This window comes from Nycticebus coucang, chromosome 14, assembly GCF_027406575.1.
Source record: "Nycticebus coucang isolate mNycCou1 chromosome 14, mNycCou1.pri, whole genome shotgun sequence".
In the NCBI taxonomy this organism is placed as follows: domain Eukaryota; kingdom Metazoa; phylum Chordata; class Mammalia; order Primates; family Lorisidae; genus Nycticebus; species Nycticebus coucang.
The window spans coordinates 48,808,138-48,830,155 of NC_069793.1; positions in this window are offsets into that span (position 1 = coordinate 48,808,138).

A 22,018-nucleotide genomic window follows, 5' to 3' on the forward strand; every position below is an offset into this window, starting at 1 on the left:
ACTGGGCTCCCTGGGAAGCACAGCAGGCCTCCCATCCTGCTGGGTCAGGTGAGGGCAGTTGCACAGCCTCTTCCAATCTTTCCTTATGCCAGGATGTTGGAAAGGATCTGCCTTTGGAGAATGTACTCCAGGGAACACCTGCCTCTTCTGCTCTCTGCTAGCTCTGCCCCTGCCTCTGATAGGCAGGAATGGGGTACAAAGGACCCTGAGAAGGAAGAGTCGGATGGTCTAAGGCTGTGGTCCCCAAATACCTGGGCTGCAGATCAGGGCTGGTCTGTGGCCTGTCAGGGACCTGGCCAGGTAGCATCACTGCCGGAGCTCTGAGCTCTGGCTCCTGTTCCACCCCACCTCCCCATGTCAAAATTGTTTTCCATGAAACCTGTCCCTATAGCCAAAAAGGTTGAAGACAGCTGGTCTAAGGCATAGCCCACAGGGAAGGGCTGAAAGGCAAACACCACGAACCACAGTGCAGGGTGCAGGCTCTAGGTCCAGAGGTCTGGGAGCTACATTTTGAACTTGGTGGAACTTGAGACCAGACAAGGACAGAATAGGGAGAAGAGAAACTGAGCACCCAGAGATTGTTGCACACAGCTGGGGCATGCCCTGTTCGGTTCTCTGGTCAGAGGGCTCTTCTCACCTGGCCTGGGCCAAATTAGACTATAAGAGGGCACTGATGAATTCCCTTTTTGAATTCTAATTTCTTCCTTCTTGCTTCTTCCCACAAGTTAGGTTTCTGAGGACTCCTGACTTTGAGGGGTGAGTACTGGAGATGGCAGGAGTTACTGAGGCTCTCTGCAGTCATGTAAAATGGAAGGACTAGATTGAAACTCCTCATTTCTGCAAGCTGAAGTCTTGAGCCACTCAGTTTACTGAAAGTTTATTTGAAAAGGAACCAGTGGGACATCCCAAGAGCAAGTCCCTTTACTGCCCTAACTCTGCCAATCCCTTTAGAAAAAAATGGAGGGAAATACCTGTGGAAGGAGAGAAGAAAGCAAGAAGAGGGGGCAAGCTGCAGGCTCAGGACTTGCTGGCACCTGAGGTCAGAAATCCAACCCCTGAACTTAACCTTCAGTTTTCTGGTGCTCTGTTTTCTTGTTTATAAAAAGGAATAAATGACGCTGTAAAATCTCCCTCCCTCCTCCTCTTTCTACTTTCCTTCCTTCTTTCATTTCTTCCTTCCAACTTTCCTCCTCCTCCAGCTACAGGAATAATTTGACGATCTGCATTTTGGGTTCTTAAATATGTGTAATCATTTCTCTACCATCTGACCTGTAAATAACAGCTTTAATGAGGATTGTTGGGAAACATTCCCCAGGGATGGCAGCGAATTATAATGCAAATTGAACCAAGCTCTCCTGCAGGCCCTTATAATAGCTAGAACGGTTAACAATGAGGATTATTTTGGAAGTCTTGAAGAAGAGACAAGGTGAAGTGGTAAGGAAATCCCTATAGACTCCAATAGGCATCTCTTGTGTGCTCCAGTCTCACTTAGCAACAAATTTGTTGATCCAAGGAGATCAAGCTCTTTTCAATAACACTATCAGGATGTCCCATGTCCTTAGAATATAATCGACGATGTCATTCTGACACTCTGCTTCTGGCAATAAACTGTCAATTCAAATAAAGAACAATGTCTTCAAATACAATTTTTTAGGGGGAGAGTGTTTATAGACTTCGTTTTCAGAGCAATTTTAAATTCACAGGAAAATTGCACATCAGAGATTTCATGTACAATTTGATGCTCACACATGCAGGATCACTCCCCTATCAACATCACCCACCAAAATAGTACATTTCTTACAACCGATATATTTACATTGACACATTATCACCCTAAGTCCCTACTTTACCTTTGGTTTCACTCTTGGTGGCGTACACTTTGTGGGTTTTGACAAATATGTGACATGTATCTACCATTATAGTATTGGAGAGTGGTTTCATTGCCCTAAAAATCCTCTGTAGGAAGACTAGTATTGATCTCTGTTAGGATCAGGGGTCAGGCTTCCCTAAGTCCAGTTGACCTGCCTTGATAACTCAACTGAGCTACGAAGTTCAAGGGAGGCATGGCAGTAATGGAAAGCAAAAATGAATGGAAACTGAAAATTATACTGGAGCAGCACAGGCAGTGTGGATAGAGAGCAAAAGTAATCTACACAAGTTTCAGGGTAACAAAGAGAAATTTCATTTAGGAATAACAAAGAGAAAGTTTAGAGCACTTTTAAAGAGAGTTGTAAATAGATCCCTCTCATGAAAGAGACAAGATGAGAGACACTGAGAGGCAAAGCCCTGCAGGGTGTAAACACTCTATTTGAAATTGGCTGCAAGTCTTTCATTGGCCTCTCTGCACCTCCAGGCAGTATTGCCCTTTTTTATTGGTCATCCGTTACCTAGGTTACTTCATACCCACACTCTCACGGGCCCTACAGATTTCCTGATTTTTTTTTTCTCTCACCCCTGTTGAGGCCCCTTTCTTTGTGTCCCTTCTCAATCTCTCCCTTCCCCCAACCCAGGCCTGTCTCCATAACTTTTCCATTTCCATTATGTCATATATGCGTTGGTCTTGCTCCACACTTAGTCTTTCCAGATTGGCTTCTTTCACGTAGTGATATGTTTCTGTTTCTTCCGTGTCTTTGCATAGATTGAGAGCTTATTTCTTTTTAACACTGAATAATATTCCATTGTCTGGATATACCACAGTTTATCTGTTTACCTACTGAAGGACATCTTGGTTGTTTCCAACTTTTGGTAATTATAAATAAAGCTGCTATAAACAGTCATATACAGGGTTTTTGTATACAGATAACTTTTCAACATCTTTGGCTGAATACTAAGGAGAATAATTGCTAGATTGTATGGTCACAGTATGTTTAGTTTTGTAAGAAATTGCCAAAACTGTCTCTCAAAGTGGCTGTACTGTTATGTATGGGAATCCCTTCCAGCAATGAATGAGAGTTCCTATTATCCCACGTTCTCCCCAGGACTTAGTTGTGGATGATGTCAATTCTTGTAGGTATGTAGTGGTAGCTCATCATTTTTCTAATTGGCATTTCCCTATTTACCTATGATATGGAGCATTTCTTTTTAAAACACAAGATCTTACTCTTTTACCTTGGCTGCAGTGCAAAGGTACAATGAGAATTCTCTATAGTCTTGAACTCCTGGGCTAAAGAAATCCTCCCACCTCAGCCTCCTGAATAGCTGGAACTCTAAGTGTGCACTACCACATCTAGCTAATTTAAAAAAGTTTTTTAAAGACAGGGTCTTGGGGCAGTGCCTGTGGCTCAAGGAGTAGGGCACCAGTGCCATATACCAGGGGGTGGTGGGTTCAAGCCCAGCCCCAGCCAAAACTGCAATAAATAAATAAATAAATAAATAAAGACTGGGTCTTACTATGTTGCCCAGGCTGGTCTGAAGCTCCTGGCCTCAAGAGATCCTCCCACCTTGGTCTCCCCAAACCCTGTGATTATAGCCACCACCACACTGAAACACATTATCATATATATATATTTACCATCCATATATCTTCCTTGATGAGATGTCTATTGAGGTCTTTAGCCCATTTTTAAATCAGGTTGTTTGTTTTATTATTATTAAATTTTAAGAGTTCTTTTGTATACTTGAAATAGTAGTCCTTTATCAGATACGTGGTTTGCAAATATTCCTCTTCCCACCCTGCGGCTTGTCTTCACATTTTCTTGACAGTTTTTCTTCTGCAAACCAGAAGTTTTTAATTTTAAAGAAGTCCAGCTTATTATTATTTTTTTATGGTGCCTGCTTTTAGTGTTGTAACAAAAAAGTTATTACCAAATCCAAGGTCATCTTGATTTTTTCTTATGTTATCTTCCAGGAGATGTAATTTTAATGTCAACCTTTTGCTGCAAGATACTGCTGTCTTTTTGTTCTTGTTGTTGTTTTGTTTTATAATTTCAGACACCCAGGTCAAATTTTGTCACCATATTTTAACTAAGGAAACTAAACCATGGAAGGAAAAGTCCATATTATTTTTACCTGAAAGCTCTGAAAATGAAGTTTTTTCAAAGTTTCTTAATGACAAACCTGATTTACCTGGGGGAAGCTGCTCATCTTCATTCATCTAACTTAGTGAGCATTCACACATTTTTATTTGTTTGCTCATGTAACACAGTGTATATAAACTCCCCACCCCATTTTTAAAGTGGAATTCTGATTATGTCTGGACTTAAGGGTTTAAGAAAAGAGTTTGTGTATTTTGGCTGTGTGATCACCAGAGAGAGACACACATAAAGTTAGTTAATTTCTGAGCAACAATAAATAATAACAAAGGAAAGTTTCAGTGTTTATTAAGAAATTATCAGATCAACATGGCTTGGTAGATTTAACTATTTTTTTTTTTTTTTGCAAATAGCTTTGACCTTTGTTTTTTAAACAATTGATTCAATAAGACAGTGACAATCTATTTCAGAGAAGATATTCTCTTTTTTTGGAACTAAACTGGAAACATTGAAGTGACTTGCACATTTGCTTATTAAAATATTGTAGTTGTTGTTGGGACTAATAACAATATAAATATCATCAGTAATTTAATCAGAGACAGTTGTTGCCTTGAGTTGTTATCTTAGTCCATTTGTGCTGCTATTAAAAATACCTAAGGGTAGGTAATTTATGAAGAACAGACATTTATTTCTCAGAGTTCAGGAGACTGGGAAGTCTTAAATCAAGGTAGGTTCAGAGTCTGGTAAGGGCTCCTCTCTGCTTCCAGGATGGCACCTTGATGCTGAATACCCCAGAGGGAAGGAATACAGTGTCCTCCTATGGCAGAAGACAGAAGGCAAGAGTCCGATGCTGCTTGTGTAAAACCTCTTTTATAAGGGCCTTAGTCCCATGCAATAGGGAGGTGCTCTCATGGTCTAGTAACATCTTAAAGGCCCCATGTCTGAATTCTATCACATTAGCAAAACCAGAATTTTAGAGAAGACGCATTCAAACCACAGCAGTTGTATTGGGAAAATTAACATTGTTACCAGACAAAGAGGGTCTGGCTGCCTGTCACTGTCAGTCAATATGCAGAGACAGGGATAGGTCCACCAAACTTTGTCAGAAGGCCAGTGATTCTGGAGAAAAGTGAGAGTAGCCTCTCCAACACTGTTCTGTTTTTCTATTTCCAAACTCACAGTTTTATACATAAAAGTTAAAAGCAAGAATTGAATGAACCCTTATCTTAAACAAGAGTAATTAACACTTATCATTAAACAACAGTAATCACCATATCCCATGACTCATAACAATAATTAACATAACCCATGACCCAAAACAACATTTCTTTTTTTTTGAGACAGAGCCCCTCAAGCTGTCGCCCTGGGTAGAGGGCCGTGGCATCATGGCTCACAGCAACCTCCAACTCCTGGGCTCAAGCAATTCTCCTGCCTCAGCCTCCCAAGTAGCTGGGACTACAGGTGCTCGCCACAACACCTGGCTATTTTTTGGTTGCAGCCGTCGCTGTTGTTTGGCGGGCCCGGGCTGGATTCGAACTCACCAGCTCACGTGTATGTGGCTGGTGCTTTAGCCACTTGAGCCACAGGCGCTGAGCCCCAAAACAACTTTTCTAATTCAAAAGTTAATCTCCTAAATCAATTGTCTTTAACTACTCAAGATATACATCTAAGTAAAAACTGAGTTTACAAAACAACAAGAATGGGAGACTTGAGATAAAAGTCCTAAACTGATCAGACCAGACCTTAGGACCTAAATGGAACAGATTAGCTACGTCATGTTGGTCCTAACCTCACTAACTCCATCTTATTCTCAATACATGTGGTCTCAACATGAAAGTTGAGCATTTGCATCAATGCTTGAAAGAGTTAAACTTTAAAAGAAAATGTCAAAGGACAGGGCCTAATGCTGCGTCATGAATAGAGAAGGTGTTCAGTTACGTGTACCATAATGGCAGCCATATTCAAGAGCAGTCAGGTCTGAGGTTAAGCTAGAGTGGTTTTTTCTGAGAGTTATGATATAACCTGAGCCATGCTCATTCTTGCATTCTGTGCTCATCACGGTTTTGCTCTCAGCTCTAGTGTAGTGCCCCAAGATTTTATGCATTTTCCTCTTACCCAGTAGATTCTAAAGAGGATACTCTTCCTAAATATGTATCAATTTTCTAAAAAGTAATAGGTTAGAGAAATATCAAAGGCATATAAAAATATTCACTGGTCCAAATATAAGATCATTCTTTAGAATCAGAACTAATATTCCCTTATGAAAGGGAAGTATTCCATCAACCAAAAGATAACTTTAAAATATCATAATCCGTGTTCTTATTAAGATTTAAAGGATCATGCCTCTATCAAAAAAGGATTATCTTAGATCCAAAAAGAAAGTCTAGATGAAAAATATAGTTATGAAACATTCAAAAACACAATGAAATAGTGGATAGTTGACTAAATATTGCAGAAAATGAAGTTGGCATGGAATAGAGAAATTATTTCAGAATTCAGAAGAAATTAGATGAAAATGATGAGCAAAAAGATGATAGAAATGGTGAATGAATCTAGGAGATATGATAGGATTTATAACAGGATTTTGAAAACTGAAATGAAGCATATGAAAGAGTCATATAAAAATAGAAGGCTTCTCTGGACAAAGGAAAAATTTAGACTTGTAGAACCAAATCCCTGGTCAAGCATCCAGGGAAAAGTGATAAAAGGAGATGTGCTTTTAAGTTTATCCTGGTAACACATTTGAATTTCAAGGGTTAATAAAAAAAAATCTTAGGATTTCTGGCCACAAATAGCAGATTGAACACACAGCTTTAGTTTCATTTCCTCTTGAAATCTCGCTAAACTGAGAGTCAAAAAATGTTTAAAGACAATAATTGAGAATGGCAGAGAAAAATAGTGAGAGTGACAGTAGCAACAAAATTTGGAAAACTGAGAAATAGATGGAGGAGAATAACTCCCACAGCAGACTGAGGAATGCAGGATCCTACACCGCCAGCAGGAAAAACCAACAACACAATTCCCATCCCAGAACACGCCAGGAATCTGTAGTTCCGGTACCTGGGAGCTGGTTGGATGGTGCTAAGAAGCAGCTAAAATAAAGATTGGTTCAACTGTGTGGAGAATTCAAATAGTAGTGTATGCATGCTTTTTAGAATTATAAAAGAGCATTTTAAAACATCAGCTAAAAAAGTTGAAAGTGATTCCTTTTTGGAGTAGTACATGGAAGAGAGCTGGGGGTTTCTGATTTTGTTTTGAGCTACAACTCATAGAACAAGTTGTCTCTTCAAATTGTCATTATGCCTGAAGTGGGGTGGGGGGGAAGAGCCAGTTGGATAATTTAATAAATAAATGAAGAGCAAAACACCAAAATTTTTATATTAAAAAAAATAAGCTGGCAGCAGAACAGTGTCTTTGTTCTGCAGTTTTAAATGCTGGAGGACAGTGGAGCAATGACTACATAATTTTGAAAGGAAATGGCTGTGATCAAAAGTTTCCTAACCAGAAAAACTGTCAATCTACAAGGGCAGGAAAAATGATTCAGAAAGTAACACAACCACATCTATATTAAGAAAATAAATAAGAAAAAAGAAAAAAACTCAAGCAATTTTCTACCTGTCTGAGAAATTAAGAAAAATGATGTTCTTATTTATGGGGAAAATGTAATAAAAAAGAAATGGATGATAAATATGGTATCCTTTCAAAAATAAATGTTAGCATTTTAATACTTGTAAAAGGTAAATATAAAGTGTAATGCTAATTTTTAAAACCAATTCTTAAAGGGTAAAGGTGTAATGTATTATGGATGTACATTTTTAGCATCTGGATTTAGAAGCTAATATTCTGTCACAAACGTGTAATATAATGGAAAAATAGCAAATAAAAGCATGTGTGCTTCATTGCTTAAAGAAATCGTTCTTTATTTATGTGCCAGGCCTTGTGGAAGAAACTAAAGATCTAATCCCTCTCATTGTGGTTACTAAGGTTTATGGGTAAGGATGGGGTAAGGGAATTAATAAGTAATGCTTATGTGTTTCACTGTGATAGAGAAATAAAAGTTCAATATTATTTAAGGAAAAAAACACATATAATCATTATCAGAATACAATAGAGTGGATATTTTTCTAATCAACAGAAAATTTTTAAATGACAAATATATGCAAAATTTACAAAGCTATTTATGTCCTGTTTATAGGACATGCTCTAAAATGAAGTTGATCTAGAAGAGTTCACAGTGGTAGATAGGCTGAAGAAATGCACACACACACAAAAAAGCAGAAATGTCTGTAGTACTAATAGAACCCAAATTAAAATTCATGTAACAACACATAAGGAAAGGAGAATGTTACTTAATATTGATTAGACAATACAATCAAAATGAAATTATCATAATTACTAAGGTTAATCTACTAAATAACAGAGTACTAAAATATCTTAAAAAGCTGTTAGGATTATGAAGAGATTGTACAACTGAAGTAAAACTGTATTGACAGATTTAAAGACATCTCATTGTTTCACGGCACAAATAATTAACAAATGAATAAAACAAAAAGTAAGTTGGATAAGTGGCTGTAAATGATTTAAATGGAAAGTTGTATGTACTACAAACAGAAAACACATTACTTTCCAAAGTTGGTGGCATTTTTACAAAAACATTTATATCCTAGGCCATAAGAAAAAAACCTCAACAAAATTTTCTGCATTTGAAAGTATATATTCTACAATCTAACAATGCAGTGTAATAAAATTAGATATTAACAGAAAAGGTAAAGGGGAAAAACTCAAATTGACTTGGAAATGGAAAACAAAAATCCCTTCTCTAAAATAAGTTCTTTGTCAAAAAGGAAGTTAAACCTTAAATGACAAACTATTTTAAAAATAATATTATTGCAGTGAAAAGTATGCAAACTTATGGAATTCAGTAATGGAGAGGGGAGTAAATGGTTATATATATATATATATATATATTTTTTTTTTTTTTCCAGTTTTTGGCTGGGGCTGGGTTTGAACCCACTACCTCTGGTATATGGGGCCAGTGCCCTACTCCTTGAGCCACAGGCGCTGCCCAGTTTTATATATTTTTAAACAACGATGAAAGAAATCAAACAAACTATGCATCTAACTTAAGGAGAGAGAACATCTAAGTGACAAATAAAACTTAAGAAAAGCTGAAGGAATATAAAATAAGAAACTAAATGAATAGGAAAGAAGAAAACAGTCAACAAAGTCAGCAAGTTTTTTTTTCTTTTCTTTTCCATTCAGTAATATGGATATCCCTCTGGAAATGCAAATCAGGGGGAAAAAATAGAAAATAAAAATGTTTCACATTATGCGGCGCCTGTGGCTCAGTGAGTAGGGCGCCAGCCCCATATGCCGAGGGTGGTGGGTTCAAACCCAGCCCCGGCCAAACTGCAACCAAAAAGTAGCTGGGCGTTGTGGCGGGCGCCTGTAGTCCCAGCTGCTCGGGAGGCTGAGGCAAGAGAATCGCGTAAGCCCAAGAGTTAAGAGGTTGCTGTGAGCCGTGTGACGCCAAGGCACTCTACCCGAGGGCGGTACAGTGAGACTCTGTCTCTACAAAAAAAAAAAAAAATGCTTCACATTAGGAATGAGAAAGTGGGTAGAGTTTTAAATAACTAATGATTCCCCCTACATCGCTATGGAAAAAACATTTAGATATCTTGATAAGAACATTGACCCAAGAAGAGTTTATAAAACAAAGTAGAGACTGGTTTTAGTTGTGACATGTAAAAGAGCTTGGAAGATGCCACACCCATCCCTCAAAAAAAAAAAAAAAAAAAAACTGGGACAAACTGAAAGTCACCAGCTTTTCTTAGATCCATCAGGGAATAAAGTTTCAGGGGAAACTGCTGCCCTGAGATCTGGAGAAACAGGTGAATCCAGAGAATCACAACTGAGCTTACTTGTAACAGAAGCTGCTGGAATCAACAACGGGTAGGAACAGTAAAAAAGGTAATGGTGGATTTCTGGAGGCTGAGTATGGACTAGTTTGAGAGTGCCAAGACTCCTGGAAGCTGCAGTTTTAGGCATCTAAACATGCTCCAGTATAAAGGATCACCACATGATCCCAGTATAACCCTGGAAACTCTGAAATATTTAAAGTGTTGTAAGAAAAAAAGCATCTATCTGGAGTACTATAAGTAGTAAAATGCCTTCAAAAGAGAAGGAGAGATAAAGACTTTCTCAGGTAAACAAAAACTGAGGGACTTCACTCAACAGAAACATGACAAAAGAAGATACACAGGTGGCAAACAGACATATGCAAAGATGTTCAGCATCATTTGTCATTAGTGAATTGCAAATGACAGCAATGAGATACTACTATAATTCTATTCAAATGACTAAAATTCAAAAATACTGACAATACCATTTGCTAGCTTGGGATATGGAACAACAGGAACCATTATTCATTGCTTGTGAAAATGCAAAATGGTACAGTCAATTTGGAAGACAATTTATAGAGCAAAACATATTCAATAGCTTACAAGACTATTCAATAGCTACACTCCTAGGTGTGCCCTTAATTCATTTCAAAATCCATGTCATTAGTGTACACGGTGGCATGCACTTGTAGTCTCATCTGCTTGGGAGGCTGAGCAAGAGAATCACCAGAGCCCAGATATTAGAAGTTTCAGTAAGCTATAATGACACTGCTGCACTCTAGCATGGGCAACAGAGAAAGACTCTGTCTCAAAAACAAACAAACAAACAAACATACAAAAAAAGACAGAAAAGGAAACTTATATCCACCTGAAAATCTGCACTTTAATATATATAATAGCTTTATTCATCATCACCCAAAACTGGAAGTAACCAAAATAACATTCAATTGGTGCATGAATACCAAACTGTGGATATTATTCAGGAAAATAAGCAAATGCACTCAAGCCATGAAAAGAAAAGGGTGAATTCTAAAAGTCTATTGCTAAGTGAAAGAAGCCAGTCTGAAAAGCCTATGTACTAAGTTACTCCATTTATGTGACATTCTGGAAAGAGAAAAGCGATACTGTTGTTCAAAAGTTCAGAGTTTGCCAAGGGGAGGGAGAAGAGGTTAGGATTGAATAGGGGAAGCATAGGAGATATAGTAGGATGGTGAATCTAGTCTGTTTGATACTATAATTGTGGATACTTAAAACTACACATTTATTAAAACCTGTAGAACTTGATAGCCCAAAGAGTAAACGTTAATGCATACACATGGGATGCAGAATGTGATGAGACAATCTGATTTATAAATACAAAGGGTGCCAAAAATCATATATACTTTTAGAGAAAGGGAAAAACTGTATTAAATTTGTAATGTTCAAGTCCATTTGACTTCTGCAACTACAAGGGGTGTTCAACGTGACTTGTATTCATCTTTTGTTATTGGTATATATAGGGTATTGCCATTTTAATACAGTTTTTTTCCTTTCTGAAAATGTGTGTTCATTTTTGAGCATTGTTTGTACATGAAACAATCTCATGGAAGGGAATAAGGGAGAAAAGGTGATTATCTAACTGGTTTTGGAAATGAATGGAAACTATAAGACTAAAGTAAAGGCCAAGGAACTTGTCTATAGAATTGAACTCTAGTTGATAAGATTGTATCTTCAGCCATTCACATCATTATTAGTGATCACAGTTAATAGCAATGCTAGAAGTTTATGTTGATGTTGTATGTGTTCCTGATATGATCAAAATTGTTTTTTGCCCTCTGGGGTATTCCTCCAAGAACCTTTAATCCCAGTCTAATTATCAGAAAAACACAACAATTTATTTTTCTTTTTATTAAATCATAGCTGTGTACATTAATGTGATCATGTGGCACCATACCCTGGTTTCATAGACCGTTTGACAGATTTTCATCACACTGGTTAACATAGCCTTCCTGGCATTTTCTTAGTTTCTTAGAATGTAAATGTGCTAAGACATTTACATTCCACATTTACTAAGTTTCACATATACCCTTATAAGATGCACCGCAGGTGTAATCCCACCAATCTCCCTCCTTCTGCCCTCCTCTCCCCTCCCTCCCCTCCCTTTCTCCCTTCCCCCTATTCTTAGGTTGTGACTGGGTTATAGCTTTCATGTGAAAGCCATAAATTAGTTTCATAGCAGGGCTGAGTACATTAGATACTTTTACTTCCATTCTTGAGATACTTTACTAAGAAGAATATGTTCCAGCTCCATCCATGTAAACATGAAAGAGGTAGTGTCTCCATCTTTCTTTAAGGCTGAATAATATTCCATGGTGTACATATACCACAAATTATTAATTGGGCTTTTTCCATGACTTAGCAATTATGAATAGGGCCGCAATAAACATTCTGGTACAAATATCTTTGTTATGATGTGATTTTTGGTCTTCTGGGTATACGCCTCATAGAGGAATTATAGGATTGAATGGCAGATCTATTTTTAGATCTCTAAGTGTTCTCCAAACAGCTTTCCAAAAGGGATGTATTAATTTGCATTCCACCAGCAGTGTAGAAGTGTTCCCTTTTCTCCACATCCATGCCAACATCTCTGGTATTGGGATTTTGTGATATAGGCTAATCTTACTGGAGTTAGATGATATCTCAAAGTAGTTTTGATTTACATTTCTCTGATGATTAAAGATGATGAGCATTTGTTCATATGTCTGTAGGCTGTGCGCCTGTCTTCTTCAGAGAAGTTTCTCTTCAAGTCCCTTGCCCAGCCTACGATGGGATCACTTGTTCTTTTCTTGCTTATACGTTTGAGTTCTCTGTGGATTCTGGTTATTAAACCTTTGTCAGAGGGCGGCGCCTGTGGCTCAAGGAGTAGGGCGCCGGTCCCATATGCCGGAGGTGGCGGGTTCAAACCTAGCCCCGACCAAAACCAAAAAAAAAAAAAAAAAACCTTTGTCGGAGACATAACCTGCAAATATCTTCTCCCATTCTGAGGGCTGTTTGCTTGCTTTACTTACTGTGTTCTTGGCTGTGCAGAAGCTTTTTAGTTTGATCAGGTCCAAGTAGTGTATTTTTGAAGCTGCTTCAATTGCTCAGGGGGTCCTCCTCATAAAATACTCGCCCAGACCGATTTCTTCAAGGGTTTTCCCTGCACTCTCTTCTAGTATTTTTATAGTTTCATGTCTTAAGTTTAAATCTTTAATCCAGTGAGAGTCTATCTTAGTTAGTGAAAGGTGTGGGTCCAGTTTCAGTCTTCTGCAGGTTGCCAGCCAGTTCACCCAGCACCATTTGTTAAATATGGAATCTTTTCTCCACTGTATGTTTTTAATTGGCTTGTCGAAGATTAAATAACGGTAAGTAGCTGGATTCATCTCTTGGTTCTCTATTCTGTTCTAGACATCTACTTCTCTGTTTTTGTGCCAGTACCATGCTGTTTTGTTCACTATTGATTTGTAGTATAGTCTGAGTTCTGGTAGTGTAATTCCTCTTGCTTTGCTTTATTTCTGAGTAATGTCTTGGCTATTCGAGGTTTTTTCTGATTCCATATAAAACAAAGTATTGTTTTTTCAAGATCTTTAAAGTATGACAGTGGAACTTTAATAGGGATTGCATTAAAATAATATATTGCTTTGGGTAGTATGGACATTTTAACAATGTTGATTCTTCCCAGCCATGAGCATGGTATGATTTTCCATTTGTTAACATTTTTAGCTATTTCTTTCTTTTTTTTTTTTTTATTGTTGGGGATTCATTGAGGGTACAATAAGCCAGTTACACTGATTGCAATTGTTAGGTAAAGTCCCTCTTGCAATCATGTCTTGCCCCCACAAAGTGTGACACACACTAAAGCCCCACCCCCTCCCTCCATCCCTCTTTCTACTTCCCCCCCCATAACCTTAATTGTCATTAATTGTCCTCATATCAAGATTGAGTACATAGGATTCATGCTTCTCCATTCTTGTGATGCTTTCCTAAGAATAATGTCTTCCACTTCCATCCAGGTTAATACGAAGGTTGTAAAGTCTCCATTTTTTTTAATGGCTGAATAGTATTCCATGGTATACATATACCACAGCTTGTTAATCCATTCCTGGGTTGGTGGGCATTTAGGCTGTTTCCACATTTTGGCGATTGTAAATTGAGCTGCAATAAACAGTCTAGTACAAGTGTCCTTATGATAAAAGGATTTCTTTCCTTCTGGGTAGATGCCCAGTAATGGGATTGCAGGATCGAATGGGAGGTCTAGCTTGAGTGCTTTGAGCTTTCTCCATACTTCCTTCCAGAAAGGTTGTACTAGTTTGCAGTCCCACCAGCAGTGTAAAAGTGTTCCCTTCTCTCCACATCCACGCCAGCATCTGCAGTTTTGTGATTTTGTGATGTGGGCCATTCTCACTGGGGTTAGATGATATCTCAGGGTTGTTTTGATTTGCATTTCTCTAATATATAGAGATGATGAACATTTTTTCATGTGTTTGTTAGCCATTCGTCTGTCATCTTTAGAGAAAGTTCTATTCATGTCTCTTGCCCATTGATATAAGCGATTGTTGGCTTTTTTCATGTGGATTAATTTGAGTTCTCTATAGATCCTGGTTATCAAGCTTTTGTCTGATTGAAAATATGCAAATATCCTTTCCCATTGTGTAGGTTGTCTCTTTGCTTTCCCATTGTGTAGGTTGTCTCCTTAGCTGTACAGAAGCTTTTCAGTTTAATGAAGTCCCATTTGTTTATTTTTGTTGTTGTTGCAATTGCCATGGCAGTCTTCTTCATGAAGGCTTCCCCCAGGCCAATATCTTCCAGTGTTTTTCCTATGCTTTCTTTGAGGATTTTTATTGTTTCATGCCTTAAATTTAAGTCCTTTATCCATCTTGAATCAGCTATTTCTTTTCTTAGAGTTTCATAGTTCTCTTTATAGAGATCTTTCACGTCCTTTGTTAGATAAACTCCCAAATATTTCATCTTCTTTGGCACTACTATGAATGGGATAGAGTCCTTAACTGTTTTTTCAACTTGGCTATTGTTGGTATATATAACGGCTACCAATTTATGAATGTTGATTTTGTAACCTGAGACGCTGCTGTATTCCTTGATCACTTCTAAGAGTTTTGTAGTAGAATCCCTGGTGTTTTCCAGATATACAATCATATCATCTGTGAAGAGCGAAAGTTTGATCTCTTCGACCCTATATAGATACCCTTGATCACCTTTTCTTCCCTAATTGTGGTGGCTAAAACTTCCATTACAATGTTAAAGAGCAGTGGAGACAATGGGCAGCCTTGTCTGGTTCCTAATCTGAGTGGAAATGATTTAAATTTAACTCCATTCAATATGATATTGGCTGTGGGTTTACTGTAGATGGCCTCTATCAGTTTAAGAAATGTCCCTTCTATACCAATTTTCCTAAGTGTTCTGATCATGAAGGGATGCTGGATATTATCAAAAGCTTTTTCTTCATCAATTGAGAGAACCTTAAGGTCTTTGTTTTTTAATTTGTTTATGTGCTGAATTATACTTATAGATTTACAGATATTGAACCAGCCTTGAGACCCTGGGATAAAACCGACTTGGTCATGATGTATAATTTGTTTGATGTGTTGCTGGATTCTGTTTGTTAGGATCTTGTTGAATATTTTTGCATCTATATTCATTAATGATTTTGGTCTATAATTTTCTTTTCTTGTTGGGTCTTTTCCTGGTTTGGGGATCAGGGTGATGTTTGCTTCATAGAACGTGTTGGGTAGTCTTCCTTCTTTTTCTACATTTTGGAACAGGTTGAGTAATATAGGTACTAATTCCTCTTTAAAGGTTTGGTAGAATTCTGATGTGAAACCATCTGGTCCCGGGCTTTTCTTTTTAGGGAGGTTTTGTATGGTTGGTGCTATTTCTGAACTTGATATGGGCCTGTTCAACATTTCCACTTGATTCTGGCTAAGTCTTGGAAGGTGACATGCTTCCAAGTATTGGTCAATTTCCTTCAGATTTTCATATTTCTGAGAATAAAGTTTCTTGTAATAATCATTAAGGATGTTTTTAATTTCTGAGTAGTCTGTTGTTATTTTGTCTTTGTCGTTTCTGATTGATGAGATTAGAGATTTTACTCTTTTTTTCCCTGATTAGGTTGGCCAAAGGTTTATCTATGTTATTGACCTTTTCAAAAAACCAACTTTTTGATTTATTGATCTGTTGTATAATTCTTTTGTTTTCAATTTCATTTAATTCTGCTCTAATTTTGGTTATTTCTTTTCTTCTACTGGGTTTGGGGTTGGAATGTTCTTCCTTTTTCAGTTGCTTGAGATGTCCCATTAAGTTGTTAACTTCCTCTCTTTCCATTCTCTTGAGGAAGGCTTGCAGTGCTATAAATTTCCCTCTTAGGACTGCCTTTGTGGTATCCCAGAGGTTCAGATAATTCGTGTCTTCATTGTCATTTTGTTCCAAAAATTTGGCAATTTCCTTCTTAATCTCAATCTGACCCAGCTATCATTCAGCATAAGGTTATTTAACTTCCATGTTTTTGTATGAATATGCAGATTCCTGTTGTTACTGAGTTCAACTTTAATTCCATGGTGGTCTAAGAAGATGCAAGGAATAATTTCTATTCCTTTAAATTTACTGAGGTTAGACTCGTGACCTAAGATGTGATTGATTTTGGAGTATGTTCCATTGGCTGATGAGAAGTATGTGTATTCAGTTTTGTTGGGATGAAATGTTCTGTAGATGTCTGCTAAATCCAAATGTTGGATGGTTAGGTTTAAATCTAAAATTTCTTTGCTCAGCTTCTTATTGGAGGATCGATCCAAAACTGCCACAGGAGTGTTGAAATCTCCAACTATTATGGAGCTGGAGGAAATCAAGTTGCTCATGTCTGTTAGAGTTTCTTTTATAAATTGAGGTGCATTCTGGTTGGGTGCCTAGATATTAATAATGGAAATCTCATCATATTGAGTATTACCCTTAACAAATATGAAGTGACCATTCTTATCCTTCCTTACTTTTGTTGGTTTAAAGCCTATTGTATCTGCAAATAAAACTGCAACACCTGATTTTTTCTGATTACCATTTGCCTGAAATATGGATGACCATACTTTCACCCTGATTCTCTATTTGTCTTTTAAAGTAAGATGTGACTCTTGTATGCGACAAATATCTGGCCTGAGTTTTCGTATCCAGTCAGCTAACCTATACCTCTTTAGAGGACAGTTTAAGCCGTTCACATTAATGGAGAATATTGATAAGTCTGGTAAAATTTTGGGTATTGAGTTTTTCGGAAGTCCAGTGGACATTTTTAATCCTTTCGCCACTGTGGAAGTTGGAGTTTGATCAAAAGTTTCTGAGTGAGTTTACTTTTGTGGTAGAGGATTGGGTTGCTCGTTATGGAAGATGGGTCTGAGAATATCCTGAAGAGCTGGTTTGGTTATGGCAAATTTCTTTAACATATGAATGTCATTAAAGTATTCAATTTCTCCATCATAAATGAAACACAATTTAGCTGGACACAGGATCCAGGGTTGAAAGTTTTTTTGCTTTAGGAGATTAAAAGCCGATGACCACCCTCTTCTGGCTTGAAAAGTTTCAGCAGAGAGATTTGCAGTCATTCTAATATTCTTCCCTTTGTAGGTAATGGATGTCTTACGTCTGGCTGCTTTGAGAATTTTCCCCTCCATATTAACTTTAGTGAAGTTAATTATGATATGCCTGGGGGATGTCTTATTGGGATTTAGTCATGCTGTGGTTCCGAAACTGTCTGCTATCTGAATTTCAGAATTTCTAGGCATGTCTGGAAAAGTCTCTTCCCTAATTTCATGGAGAAGGGCCTCTGCACTTAGCGAAGCCAATTCATCAGATTCAGGGATTCCAATGAGGCAGATATTTGCCTTCTTCGAATTATCCCAGAGTTCTCTGACAGAATGATCCATTTCTGTTCTCCATTTCTCTTCCTCTTTGAGAGTTTGGGAGCATTTGAAGTCTTTGTCTTCAACATCAGAAATCCTTTCTTGTCCTTGCTCCACTCTGTTACTGAGGGATTCTACTGTATTTTTCAGATCTTTGAGGGCTGCAAATTCTTCCTTCAGTGTGTCTAAATCTTTGGTGGTTTTGTCTTTAAATTAGTTAAATTCTTGAGACAACTTTTTAATTTCTCCTCAAATTCCTAATTCCAACTTTTGAATTGGTGCTCGAATTTCTAATTCCAAATTTTCCTCCACTTTATTAATTTTGTTTGCAATCCAAATTCTGAATTCGATTTCTGACATCTCGGCCAGTTGTTTATGAATGGGATCTTCAGTTACATCTGCCATATCTTTCCTTGGGGGGGTTGATCTATTCTGGTTATTCATGTTACCAGAGTTTTTTGCTGATCCCGACCCATGATTGTTTTACACTCTTTGATTTTTTTCCCCTGGAGCTTTGTCAAGGACCTGTACAGTGCTATGGCCTGAGAAACTGGGGCCCTGTTTGGTGCGGTTGGGCTAAGTGGTTCTGTCTTATTTTTAGCTGGTTTATGTTCGACCCTAGTGAAACAGTTACTCAGGGTTGAAGTCTCAGCTGTGGAGAAATACCAGCAATTAAGTCACCCTGCCCACCACAGGCAACAATTGGAAAAGGAAAATCAAACCTTCCTACAACCACACACCCAGGGCACCACCTGAATAGTCCTCAGGCGATTGGCTCAGTTCAAAAGGTCCAAATCAATTGTCTCAGTCAGCACCTGTCTCGGGTGGGAGAGTTTAAGAGATCTCTGGGAACTGTATCACAAGTGTCTGGTGACTACTCTGATATGGCTTTCTCCAGTGCTGCATGGAGTCAGGAGGAGGAGCCACCCAGCAAATAGATCAGTCTGGGAATGTTGATGCCTCCTTCTCCACCTTGCACCTCTGTCACACCTAGTCACTGATAGCCCTGCAGTTGGCTGACCCACTTGCCTGTAGTGAACAGATACTACAGGAGTTTGTACCTGCCTGAATCACAAGGAAATCTATTTCTGTTCAGCCAGGCTACTGTGCTCTGCCTCTACCTAGCAGGAGGAGGTGAGGCCTGACAACCTCAGGTGCTTGATGAAGGCTGGGGAGTGTTCACTCAGTCCTGCCCCGCTCCTGATTGATGTTACCGACAGAACAGAACAGAACAACTTTGCAGGGTTTTGTTTCTGTTCCTGCTAAATTCCCCTGCAGAAGAGAAGCTGTTTTGAGTTTCCAGAGCTGTGCCTCAGGCCCTGTTTTTGCTCCTGCAGGTTTGTATTTGGTTACCTGTCAGTTCTATCCTGCTACCTTCCTCTGTGTATAGGCTGATGATCCCCTGAGGGCCAGGTGTATCTTAGGCTCAGTTAAGTGGTCCTCTGGGTCAGCCCTGCTCTGGGAACTTCCGGGGTCTGTGAGTGCGTTTCTAGTCCCTGCGCTCCACCCAGGTTGGTACCGCCTCAGGCAATTCCTTTACTCACGGGGCCTGCATTTCCATCCCAGATCTGTTCGTGTTGGTTGCAGGCCTCCTGTGGTTGCCTAGGGAGACAGGGGGTGTGGCTTCAGAATATCCGGGAGTGAGCCGTATTGTTGCTAAAAGACAGCTGCTGCTCTGTGCCTCAGGGAACTGCTGCTTTGGTGTGGTTCCCTCTCAGCTGACCATCCTCTCCTCGCTCCCATGTCCCAGAGTCAGCACTGACCAGCTGCAGTTTAGGCACTGTTCACACCCCTTGAGAAATCACCCAAGAATCTTGACTCTTGGGGGACAGGCCTCTAGACCTCAGAGTGAGAGTGGAGGGGAGTGCTAGGAGCTCAGAGTTGCAGGTAGAGAATATATACAGTTTTATACAGTTTTATGCCTGGTAGGAGAACGCCATGGCACCCTAGTAGGGGAGGTAGATCCAGTTTTTAGAGGGTCTCTCCCGTGGAGTGTAGTGGGAGGACCTTTGAACTCTGCCTGTTTGTTTGTGGGGTGCTCTGAGCCATTCTCATGGGGGAGGGGACTCCCCTCCGCTTGGTGATGGATTTTGTACCTTTTGTTTGTATCCTTGTGGTTGCAGCTCGCCTCAGCAGGGTTGATGTGCATTCTTCAGCCTTCTCTCTTGGTGCAGCTCAAATCCACCAGGTTACTTGCCTTTAACTCTCTTTCTGGATGGGAGCCTCTATGGAAAGCTGGCTTCGGTCAGCCATCTTGTCCCCCACCTCACATCAAATCTTGATAGAGGATTTTTCTACAAAATGTCTGACTGTCCTTCAAACTGCCAAAGTCATCAAGGAAATTCTGAGATATTGTTTAGCCAAGAGGAGCCCAAGCAGATATAATGACTAAATTTAGTGTGATAGTTGGAATGGGATTCTGGAAGAAAAAAGAACAATAATTCTGTAGTGCCACTGTAACAAAATACCACATATTGGGTAATTTTAAAGAAAAGTTAATAACTCAAAACAGTTATTTCTCATAGTTCTAGTAGCTGAGAAGTCTAAGATCAAGCTGCTGGCAGGTTCAGGGTCTGGAGAGGGCCCTGACTCTGCCTCTAACATAGAACCTTGTTACTGCATCCTCAGAAGGGGGTGAGCTCCGTCTCATAAGGCAAAAGGCTAAAGACCAAAAAGGGCCAGACTCACTAATTTCATCCATTGGGGGGTGTCCTCATGGCCTAATCACCTCCGTCATGTTGGTGATTAAATTATAATACATGAATTTTGGGGGACATTCAGACCATGGCAGGTAAAAATCAGGAAAATTCCAGGAAAAATGGACTTAATGAAGTTAATAATAATGTACAATGTTGCTTAATTAATAGTAACAAATGTATTATACAAATGAAAGATGTTGATAATAAGGGAAACTGGGTGTGGGGTATATGTGAACTCTGTACTATGTTAGCAATTTTTCTATAAATGTAAAATGTTTCTTAAAAATAATGTCTATTAAAATATAGCTGAAATCACCGTAATAGAAATAAAGACTCTTGAAGGAAGTCCATCAAATTTAGAATATCAAATATTTCTGTGTTCTAAACATCCAGCTTCAGGCAGTTGTCTTGAGTTCTCCATTCTTGGTGTGCTCTTGGCTAAAGAATAGCCAGACCCATGAAACACAAGGCAAGTGTAAAACAAAGTTTAATGAGAAAAAGAAAGAGGGGTTTACAGAGCAAGAGCAAGATACAGGTTTACTGAACAAGATATGTTAGCCACAGACAATGAATGGGCTCCTTGTTGTAAACAAAAGGCTAGGTATGGTCTGGGGTCCATTTTATATATTGCCTGGATTGGTCCCTCCCCATGGTTCAGACACGTCACCATGGCACCACTTTGATAGACAGTTAACGACATGATAATTAGCCTTAGGTTACTCTATGTCACTTTCCAAATCTTACTGTGCCTTGGCTGCCTGGTGGGCTGGGGGACTCCCTGCATTCTTTTGCAGATTCCCAAGGGTTCCTCCTTCACCAGGTGTGGCAGCTACTTAGGGCAGGATTAAAGTGGGACAGCACCAAGAAGAGGCACCCTTGTCTTTCTTCCCAGGTGGAGCAATTGATCAAGACAGCACCAAGGCAAAGTACCACTTCGTCCCTTAGGAGAGTCTTAGAGGTCTCTTGCTTTTTTTTTTTCTGTTTTTGGCCAGGGCTGGGCTTGAACCCACCACCTCTGGCATATGGAGCTGGCGCCATACTCCTTTGAGCCACAGGCACCACCCTGAGGTCTCTTGTTTTTTACCTAACACAAACATTATATTTTCTTTTTCTTTTTCTTTTTTTTTTTGTGTTTTTTTTTGGCCAGGGATGGGTTTGAACCTGCCACCTCTGGCATATGGGACCGGTGCCCTACTCCTTGAGCCACAGGTGCCGCCCCAAACATTATATTTTCATACTTGAAAATAGACTATTGGAAATTTATTACATTTCTCCAGAGCACTGAGACAGACAGAAAACCTCTCAATTCATTTTATAAAGCTAACATAAACCTGATAACAAAATTTAACAAAAATAGTACATATGCTACAAGTATATAACTATACAACTCTAAAGAACAATTATATTTATGAATACAGATGCAACATCCCATAAAGCACTAACAAAATGAATGCATTGGCATTTAAAAATAATAAACTTTGGTGCTATAGACTGAATATTTGTGCTTTCCTCCATCCCATTTGATCCTAGCC